General features: G+C 44.8%; 1 pseudogene; it reads left to right on the top strand.

Annotated features, from left to right (window-relative positions):
- The first annotated feature begins 228 nt into the window (after window positions 1-228).
- Window positions 229-8,912, top strand: part of LOC135533975 (lysophosphatidic acid receptor 2-like) — a 16,758-nt pseudogene continuing 8,074 nt past the window's right edge.

Here is an 8,912-nt window from a genome sequence, read left to right as displayed (position 1 = left end):
TTGTTACAGGGAGGATGGTTCATCAGAGTCAACCTCAGGACCAGAACAACCTGCTGTAGAGGTGTTAGTTACAGGGAGGAGGGTTCGTCAGTGTCAACCTCAGGACCAGAACAACCTGCTGTAGAGGTGTTAGTTACAGGGAGGAGGGTTCATCAGTGTCAACCTCAGGACCAGAACAACCTGCTATAGAGGTGTTTGTTACAGGGAGGATGGTTCATCAGTGTCAACCTCAGGACCAGAACAACCTGCTGTAGACCCTAGTTGAGAGCTCTAAAGGAAAAACTCCTAACACTAGTCATAATTAAAATAGAGAGTGTGTGTGTCTTCAACTATGTTGTTAAATGTTTTTCTTCTCTTTCCCCCAACAGACCAAAGAGAAGGGACAACGTCTCAGCCCACACACGATTGGAGGAGATAGACGTCAATCAAACTGGACGCCGTCCATTCCCTCCCACCCCTCATGGCGAGACCACCCCCAACCCACCAATAGGGCGAGTCCCATCCACACGAACCCCCACCACCACTCATCCGTCCGGACAATCCAATTGGTCCCCCTCACTCCACTTAACTCCTGCCCACTCTACGCTCCACCCCATCCACCCCTTCTGATTGGTCAAGATGGACAAGTTGACAGACGATGTCCCCGGGTGCTACTACAACCGTACAGTGCAGTTCTTCTACGAACATAGTGGCAAGAACATCAGCGCCCACTGGCGTCCTCGGGACTACGTGGTGGTGAGCCTGGGCATGGGTGTGTCTGTCATCGTCATCCTGGCCAACATCCTGGTCATGGTGGCCATCTTCATCAACCGACGATTCCACTTCCCTATCTACTATCTGCTCGGTAGGGTGTATGTGTGTGTCTGTCAATTAGCAACTGCTCCCACTAATTTACCAAATTTACCAGAATTTTCAGAAGTTTTGGTCATTTTTAAATCTACAAAATTTGGTAGATTATACTTTCAGTACATTTAGTCGTATTTATGTCATATTCTTTATACCTGTGAAAATTCCCTAAAATCCAGGAGTTAACTGGTACATTTTTAGAAAGTTACCAGTAATATTACCCCCCTTAGCAACCCTACTAATGTCCTTGTCGACTATCCCCTAGGCAACCTGGCGGCAGCAGACCTGTTCTCAGGTATCGCCTACCTGCACCTGATGTTCCACACTGGGCCCTGGACCATCAAGCTGTCCAAGAACCAGTGGTTTGTACGCCAGGTAGGAGAGTCCAACACACACCCTAAACCTAATTAACCCTGGACCATCAATCTGTCCCAAAATCCAATGGCCAGTAAGCCAGGTAGGAGAGTCCAACACACACCCTAACTAACCCTGAACCAATGGCCAGTAAGCCAGGTAGGAGAGTCCAACACACACCTAACTAACCCTGAACCAATGGCCAGTAAGCCAGGTAGGAGAGTCCAACACACACCCTAACTAACTCTGGACCAATGGCCAGTAAGCCAGGTAGGAGAGTCCAACACACACCTAACTAACCCTGAACCAATGGCCAGTAAGCCAGGTAGGAGAGTCCAACACACACCCTAACTAACCCTGAACCAATGGCCAGTAAGCCAGGTAGGAGAGTCCAACACACACCCTAACTAACCCTGAACCAATGGCCAGTAAGCCAGGTAGGAGAGTCCAACACACACCCTAACTAACCCTGAACCAATGGCCAGTAAGCCAGGTAGGAGAGTCCAACACACACCCTAACTAACCCTGAACCAATGGCCAGTAAGCCAGGTGCACAAGACAAGTTCTTCCCATAGGGTTCGTTGATGCAGAAACAGACTGGCCAAAGGGCAGTTTCTTTTCCACATAATTAGCATTACTTAGCTAGTGATGAGGTCCTTGAGGAAAACATGGGCCGGGCATGTCAGAAAAGCCTGGGCTGATTTCTGATCCTGGTCCGTCCCTGAGTTGATGCTTGCTTGGGCCCATTAATCCACATTTTTTCTTTCAAACTTGGAAAACTTTTCCTGTCAAAGTACTGTAGGTTTGTGTGATTTATGCTTACTAAGCTATTATAAGCAAAAGGCCCACATAGTTGAAAAAAGGACCCGCTGTGGTCCAGCAGTTAATGCTGAGGAACCCGGCACACATGTACAGTTGTGGCCAAATGTTTTGAGAATGACTCAAATATAAATTTTCACACAGTCTGCTGTCTCAGTTTGTATGATGGCAATTTGCATATACTCCAGAATGTTATGAAGAGTGATCAGATGAATTGTAATTAATTGCAAAGTCCATCTTAGCCATGCAAATGAACTGAATCCCCCCAAAAACATTTCCACTGCATTTCAGCCCTGCCACAAAATGACCAGCTGACATTTCAGTGATTCTCAGTGTTGACAAGGCTGGAGATCCCTCTGTCATGCTGATTGAGTTTGAATAACAGACTGGAAGCTTCAAAAGGAGGGTGGAGCTTGGAATCGTTGTTCTTCCTCTGTCAACCATGGTTACCTGAAAGGAAACACGTGCCGTCATCATTGCTTTGCACAAAAAGGGCTTCACAGGCAAGGATATTGCTGCCAGTAAGATTGTACCTAAACCAACCATTTATCGGATCATCAAGAACTTCAAGGAGAGCGGTTCATTTGCTGTGAAGAAGGCTTCAGGGCGCCCAAGAAAGTCCAGCAAGCTCCAGGACTGTCTCCTAAAGTTGATTCAGCTGCAGGATCGGGACACCACCAGTACAGAGCTTGCTCAGGAATGGCAGCAGGCAGGTGTGAGTGCATCTGCACGCACAGTGAGGTGAAGACTTTTGGAGGATGTCCTGGTGTCAAGAAGGGCAGCAAAGAAGCCACTTTTCTTCACGTCGGGGACAGACTGATATCCTGCAGAAGGTACAGGGATTGGACTGCTGAGGACTGGGGTAAAGTAATTTTCTCTGATGAATCCCCTTTCCGATTGTTAGAGGCATCATGAAAAAGCTTGACCGGAGAAGACAAGTTGAGCGCTACCATCAGTCCTGGGTCATGCCAATAGTAAAGCATCCTGAGACCATTCATGTGTGGGGTTGCTTCTCAGCCACGGGAGAGGGCTCACTCACAATTTTGCCTAAGAACACAGTCATGAATAAAGAATGGTACCAACACATCCTCCGAGAGCAACTTCTCCCAACCATCCAGGAACAGTTTGGTGACGAACAATACCTTTTCCAGCATGATGGAGCACCTTGCCATAAGGCAAAAGTGATAACTAAGTGGCTCCGGGAACAAAACATCGATATTTTGGGTCCATGGCCTGGAAACTCCCCAGACCTTAATCCCATTGAGAACTTGTGGTCAATCCTCAAGAGGCGGGTGGACAAACAAAACCCCACAAATTCTGACAAACTCCAAGAAAACATCCTGCCATCAGCCAGGATGTGACCCAGAAGTTAATTGACAGCATGCCAGGGCGGATTGCAGAGGTCTTGAAGAAGAAGGGTCAACACTGCAAATATTGACTCTTTGCATCAACTTCATGTAATTGTCAATAAAAGCCTTTGACACTCAAAACTTTTGCCCACGACTGTACAGCCAAGTTTACCAGTCAGTGTGGGTTGTAAATCCACCCTCTGGTCTTCTGACTCTCTATCTCTCCTACCTTTCCTGTCTCCTTTCAACTGTCCTGTCTCAATCAATATGTTAAAAACCCTTCAAATATAGATTAATTATTCCTCCCTCCAGACCCTGATCGACTCCAGTCTGACAGCATCGGTGTTGAACCTCCTGGCCATCGCCTTGGAGCGCCACCAGACCATCTTCACCATGCAGGTGTGTGTGTGTGTGTGTGTGATATTACAGTAGAGTGGTCAGGAAAGCGGTTTCCATCTGTTATGGACTAATAAAGTATATATCATCTCAGCTCCACAGTAAGATGACCAACCGCCGCGTGGTGCTGCTCATCGCCCTTATCTGGGGCCTAGCCATCTTCATGGGCCTGGTTCCCACCATGGGCTGGCACTGTGTGTGTGACCTGGAAAACTGCTCCACCATGGCCCCCATGTACAAACGCTCCTACCTGGTGTTCTGGGCTGTGCTCAACCTCTTCACCTTCTCTCTCATGGTGGCTGCCTACACCAGGATCTTTGTGTACGTCAGACACAAGAGCCAGAGGATGTCTCAGCACACCAGCCAGATACGACACAAGGAGACTGTGTTCAACCTGATGAAGACGGTTTCTATGATCCTGGGTGAGGAGGGCCTGGACAACTATCTATCTATATCTATCTATATCTATATATCTATCTATATCTATCTATCCATCTATCCATCTATCCGTCCATCCGTCCATCCATCCATCCGTCCATCCGTCTATCCGTCTATCCATCTATACATCTATACATACATACATCTATCCATACATACATCTATCCATACATACATACATACATACAGTTGAAGTTTACATACACCTTAGCCGAATATATTTAAACTCAGTTTTTCACAATTCCTGACATTTAGTCCCAGTAAAAATTCCCTGTCTTAGGTCCCCTTAGGTCCCTAAAATGTCAGAATAATAGTAGAGAGAATTATTTATTTCATCACATTCCCAGTGGGTCAGAAGTTTACATACGCCCAATTAGTATTTGGTAGCATTGCCTTTAAATTGTTTAACTTGGGTCAAACGTTTATTTTTATTTCACCTTTATTTAACCAGGTTGAGAACAACTTAGGCTAGTAGGTTAGTGTACTTAGGTAGGTTAGTGTATCATAGGTAGGTTAGTGTATCATAGGTAGGTTAGTGTATCATAGGTAGGTTAGTGTATCATAGGTAGGTTAGTGTATCATAGGTAGGTTAGTGTATCATAGGTAGGTTAGTGTATCATAGGTAGGTTAGTGTATCATAGGTAGGTTAGTGTATCATAGGTAGGTTAGTGTACTTAGGTAGGTTAGTGTATCATAGGTAGGTTAGTGTATATAGGTAGGTTAGTGTATCATAGGTTAGTTTATCATCACAGGCAGTTTATCATAGGTAGGTTAGTGTATCATAGGTAGGTTAGTGTATCATAGGTAGGTTAGTGTATCATAGGTAGGTTAGTGTACTCAGGTAGGTTAGTGTATCATAGGTAGGTTAGTGTACTTAGGTAGGTTAGTGTATCATAGGTAGGTTAGTGTATCATAGGTAGGTTAGTGTATCATAGGTAGGTTAGTGTATCATAGGTAGGTTAGTGTATCATAGGTAGGTTAGTGTACTTAGGTAGGTTAGTGTATCATAGGTAGGTTAGTGTATCATAGGTAGGTTAGTGTATCATAGGTAGGTTAGTGTATCATAGGTAGGTTAGTGTATCATAGGTTAGTTTATCATAGGTAGGTTAGTTTATCATAGGTAGGTTAGTGTATCATAGGTAGGTTAGTGTATCATAGGTAGGTTAGTGTACTCAGGTAGGTTAGTGTATCATAGGTAGGTTAGTGTATCATAGGTAGGTTAGTGTATCATAGGTAGGTTAGTGTATCATAGGTAGGTTAGTGTATCATAGGTAGGTTAGTGTATCATAGGTAGGTTAGTGTATCATAGGTAGGTTAGTGTATCATAGGTAGGTTAGTGTATCATAGGTAGGTTAGTTTATCATAGGTAGGTTAGTGTATCATAGGTAGGTTAGTGTATCATAGGTAGGTTAGTGTATCATAGGTAGGTTAGTGTATCATAGGTAGGTTAGTGTACTCAGGTAGGTTAGTGTATCATAGGTAGGTTAGTGTATCATAGGTAGGTTAGTGTATCATAGGTAGGTTAGTGTATCATAGGTAGGTTAGTGTATCATAGGTAGGTTAGTTTATCATAGGTAGGTTAGTGTATCATAGGTAGGTTAGTGTATCATAGGTAGGTTAGTGTATCATAGGTAGGTTAGTGTATCATAGGTAGGTTAGTGTATCATAGGTAGGTTAGTGTATCATAGGTAGGTTAGTGTATCATAGGTAGGTTAGTGTATCATAGGTAGGTTAGTGTATCATAGGTAGGTTAGTGTATCATAGGTAGGTTAGTGTATCATAGGTAGGCCAGTTGAGAATGAGTTTACAACTGTGACCGGGGCAATATAAAGCAAAGCAGTGCGACACAAACAACAAACAACAAACAACAACACAGAGTTACACATGGAATAAACAAACATACAGTCAATAACACAATAGAAAAGTCTATATACAGTGAGTGCAAATGAGGTAAGATTAGGGTGGTAAGGCTGTACATATTAATAATTCATAGTGGTGAAATAATTACATATTATTAGCCATTAAACACTGGATGTGATGGATGTGCAGAATATATACTGGGGTGCAAAGGAGCAAAAAATGAATAACAGTATGGGGATGAGGTAGTTGGATGGGCTATTCACAGATGGGCTATGTACAGTGATCTGTGAACTGCTCTGACAACTGGTGCTTAAAGTTAGAGAGGAGATCTGAGTCTCCAGCTTCAGTGATTTTGCAATTCGTTCCAGTATTTGGCAGCAGAGAACTGGAAGGAAATGCGGCCAAACGAGGAATTGGCTTTGGTTTTTTGTTTCATCAGATCAGAGGACATTTCTCCAAAAAGTACGATCTTTGTCCCCATGTGCAGTTGCAAACTGTAGTTTGGCTTTTTTATGGCGGTTTTAGAGCAGTGGCTTCTTGCTTTCTTAGCGGCCTTTCAGGTTATGTCGATATAGGACTCGTTTACTGTGGATATAGATACTTTTGTACCTGTTTCCTCCATCGTCTTCACAAGGTCTTTTGCTGTTGTTCTGGGATTGATTTGCACTTTTCGCACCAAAGTACGTTCATCTCTAGGAGACAGAAAGCGTCTCCTTCCTGAGCGGTATGACGGCTGCGTGGTCCCATGGTGTTTATACTTGCGTACTATTGTTTGTACAGATGAACGTGGTACCTTCAGGCGTTTGGAAATTGCTCCCAAGGATGAACCAGACTTGTGGAGGTCTTTTTTTCTGAGGTCTTGGCTGATTTCTTTTGATTTTCCCATGATGTCAAGCAAATAGGCACTGAGTTTGAAGGTAGGCCTTGAAATACATCCACAGGTACACCTCCAATTGACTCAAATTATGTCAATTAGCCAATCAGAAGCTTCTAAAGCCATGACATCATTTTCTGGAATTTTCCAAGCTGTTTAAAGGCACAGTCAACTTTGGGTATGTAAACTTCTGACCCACTGGAATTGTGATACAGTGAATTATAAGTGAAATAATCTGTCTGTAAACAATCGTTGAAATAATGACTTGTGTCATGTACAAAGTAGATGTCCTAACTGACTAGACAAAACTATAGTTTGTTAATAACAAGAAATATGTGGAGTGGCTGAATAATAAACAAGTTTTAATGACTCCAACCTAAGTGTATGTAAACTTCTGACTTCAACTGTATATACATACACACACACACACACACACACTCACCCTCTCTCTCTCTCTCTCTCTCTCTCTCTCTCTCTCTCTCTCTCTCTCTCTCTCTCTCACTTTCTCTCTCTCTCTCTCTCTCTCTCTCTCTCTCATATTCAGGCACCTCTCTGGCTTGTTCTAACTCGTTTAACCAGACACTCTACTTCCACCCCCCACATCCCTCACTCTCTCCCTCCCTCCCTTCCTCCTTCCTTCCTTCCTTCCTTCTCCTCTTTCCTGCTTCTCTCCCTCTCCCAAGCTTCTGCTCCAGCATTTTTAACTTCTGATTAAATTCCTCTAGAAGGAATTTGACGTCTCTGTTTCTCACATACAGGCTCATACAATCCTTGAATTTCTGGTTGTCTCTCTTTCTGGCATGGCAAGTGTGAGTGAGAGAGGCTGTGTGTGTACTCTCTGGCATGGTAAGTGTGAGTGAGAGAGGCTGTGTGTGTACTCTCTGCCATGGTAAGTGAGTGAGAGAGGCTGTGTGTGTACTCTCTGCCATGGTAAGTGTGAGAGGCTGTGTGTGTACTCTCTGGCATGGTAAGTGTGAGTGAGAGAGGCTGTGTGTGTTTTGGGTTTTACTGGATACCAGAAGTCCTCACAGGATGGTAAAACAAAGAACGTTCAGACAATTGGGGACATTTCGCCGGTCGTCACAAGGAAAGAGGCTCATTCACGCTTAGGGGTTAGGTTTAGGGTTAGATGTTAGGGAAAATAGGATCTTGAATGGGAATCAATTGTTTGGTCGCCACAAGGATAGTGAAACAAAACATGTAAGTGAGGAATGTCTGTGCATGTCCTGACAGGGAACAGCATAGTTAAACCACCACGACGCAAATACACCCCTCCATTTCAACCTCCCCCTTGTGTGTCTGTGTGTGTGTGTGTGTGTGTGTGTGTGTGTGTGTGTGTGTGTGTGTGTGTGTACAATATGAATTCCTGAAGGGTGAAATTGTGTAATTGAATATTATCATAATGGAATCAGATCTGTCCGACCAACCCCAAGCCCCACACCGACAGTGGATACTGACTGTGTGTGTACAGTATTCACTGACCAGCTGACATTTTACAATTGTCTCTCCACTCCCTCTCCTCCCCCCCCTCCCCCTCTCCTCTCTCCCTCCCCCTCCCCCTCTCCTCTCTCCTCCCCCCTACTCCGCCCCCTCTCCCTCCTCTCTCCTCCCTCTCCTCTCTCCTCCCTCTCCCACCTCTCCCCCCTCTCCTCCAGGTTGTTTTGTGATCTGCTGGACCCCGGGCCTGGTGTTGTTGATGTTGGATGGTCTGGGCTGTGAATCTTGCCAGGTGCTGCGTTATGAGAAGTACTGTCTGGTCCTGGCTGAGTGTAACTCCTGGTCAACCCCATCATCTACAGCTTCAGAGACACGGACATGTTACAGACCTTCAAGCGGATCCTCTGCTGCCTGTGTCGCCGCGGCGACGCCGGCCGCAAAGACACGCTGTCCGGCATGCGCTGCAACACCCAGGAGCAAGAGGTACTCTCCGAGAGCAACGGCAACAATCACCACAACGACGACAACAATCATATAAG

This window comes from Oncorhynchus masou, unplaced genomic scaffold (assembly GCF_036934945.1).
Source record: "Oncorhynchus masou masou isolate Uvic2021 unplaced genomic scaffold, UVic_Omas_1.1 unplaced_scaffold_2861, whole genome shotgun sequence".
In the NCBI taxonomy this organism is placed as follows: Eukaryota; Metazoa; Chordata; class Actinopteri; order Salmoniformes; family Salmonidae; genus Oncorhynchus; species Oncorhynchus masou.
This window is presented reverse-complemented; position numbering and strand designations above follow the sequence as displayed.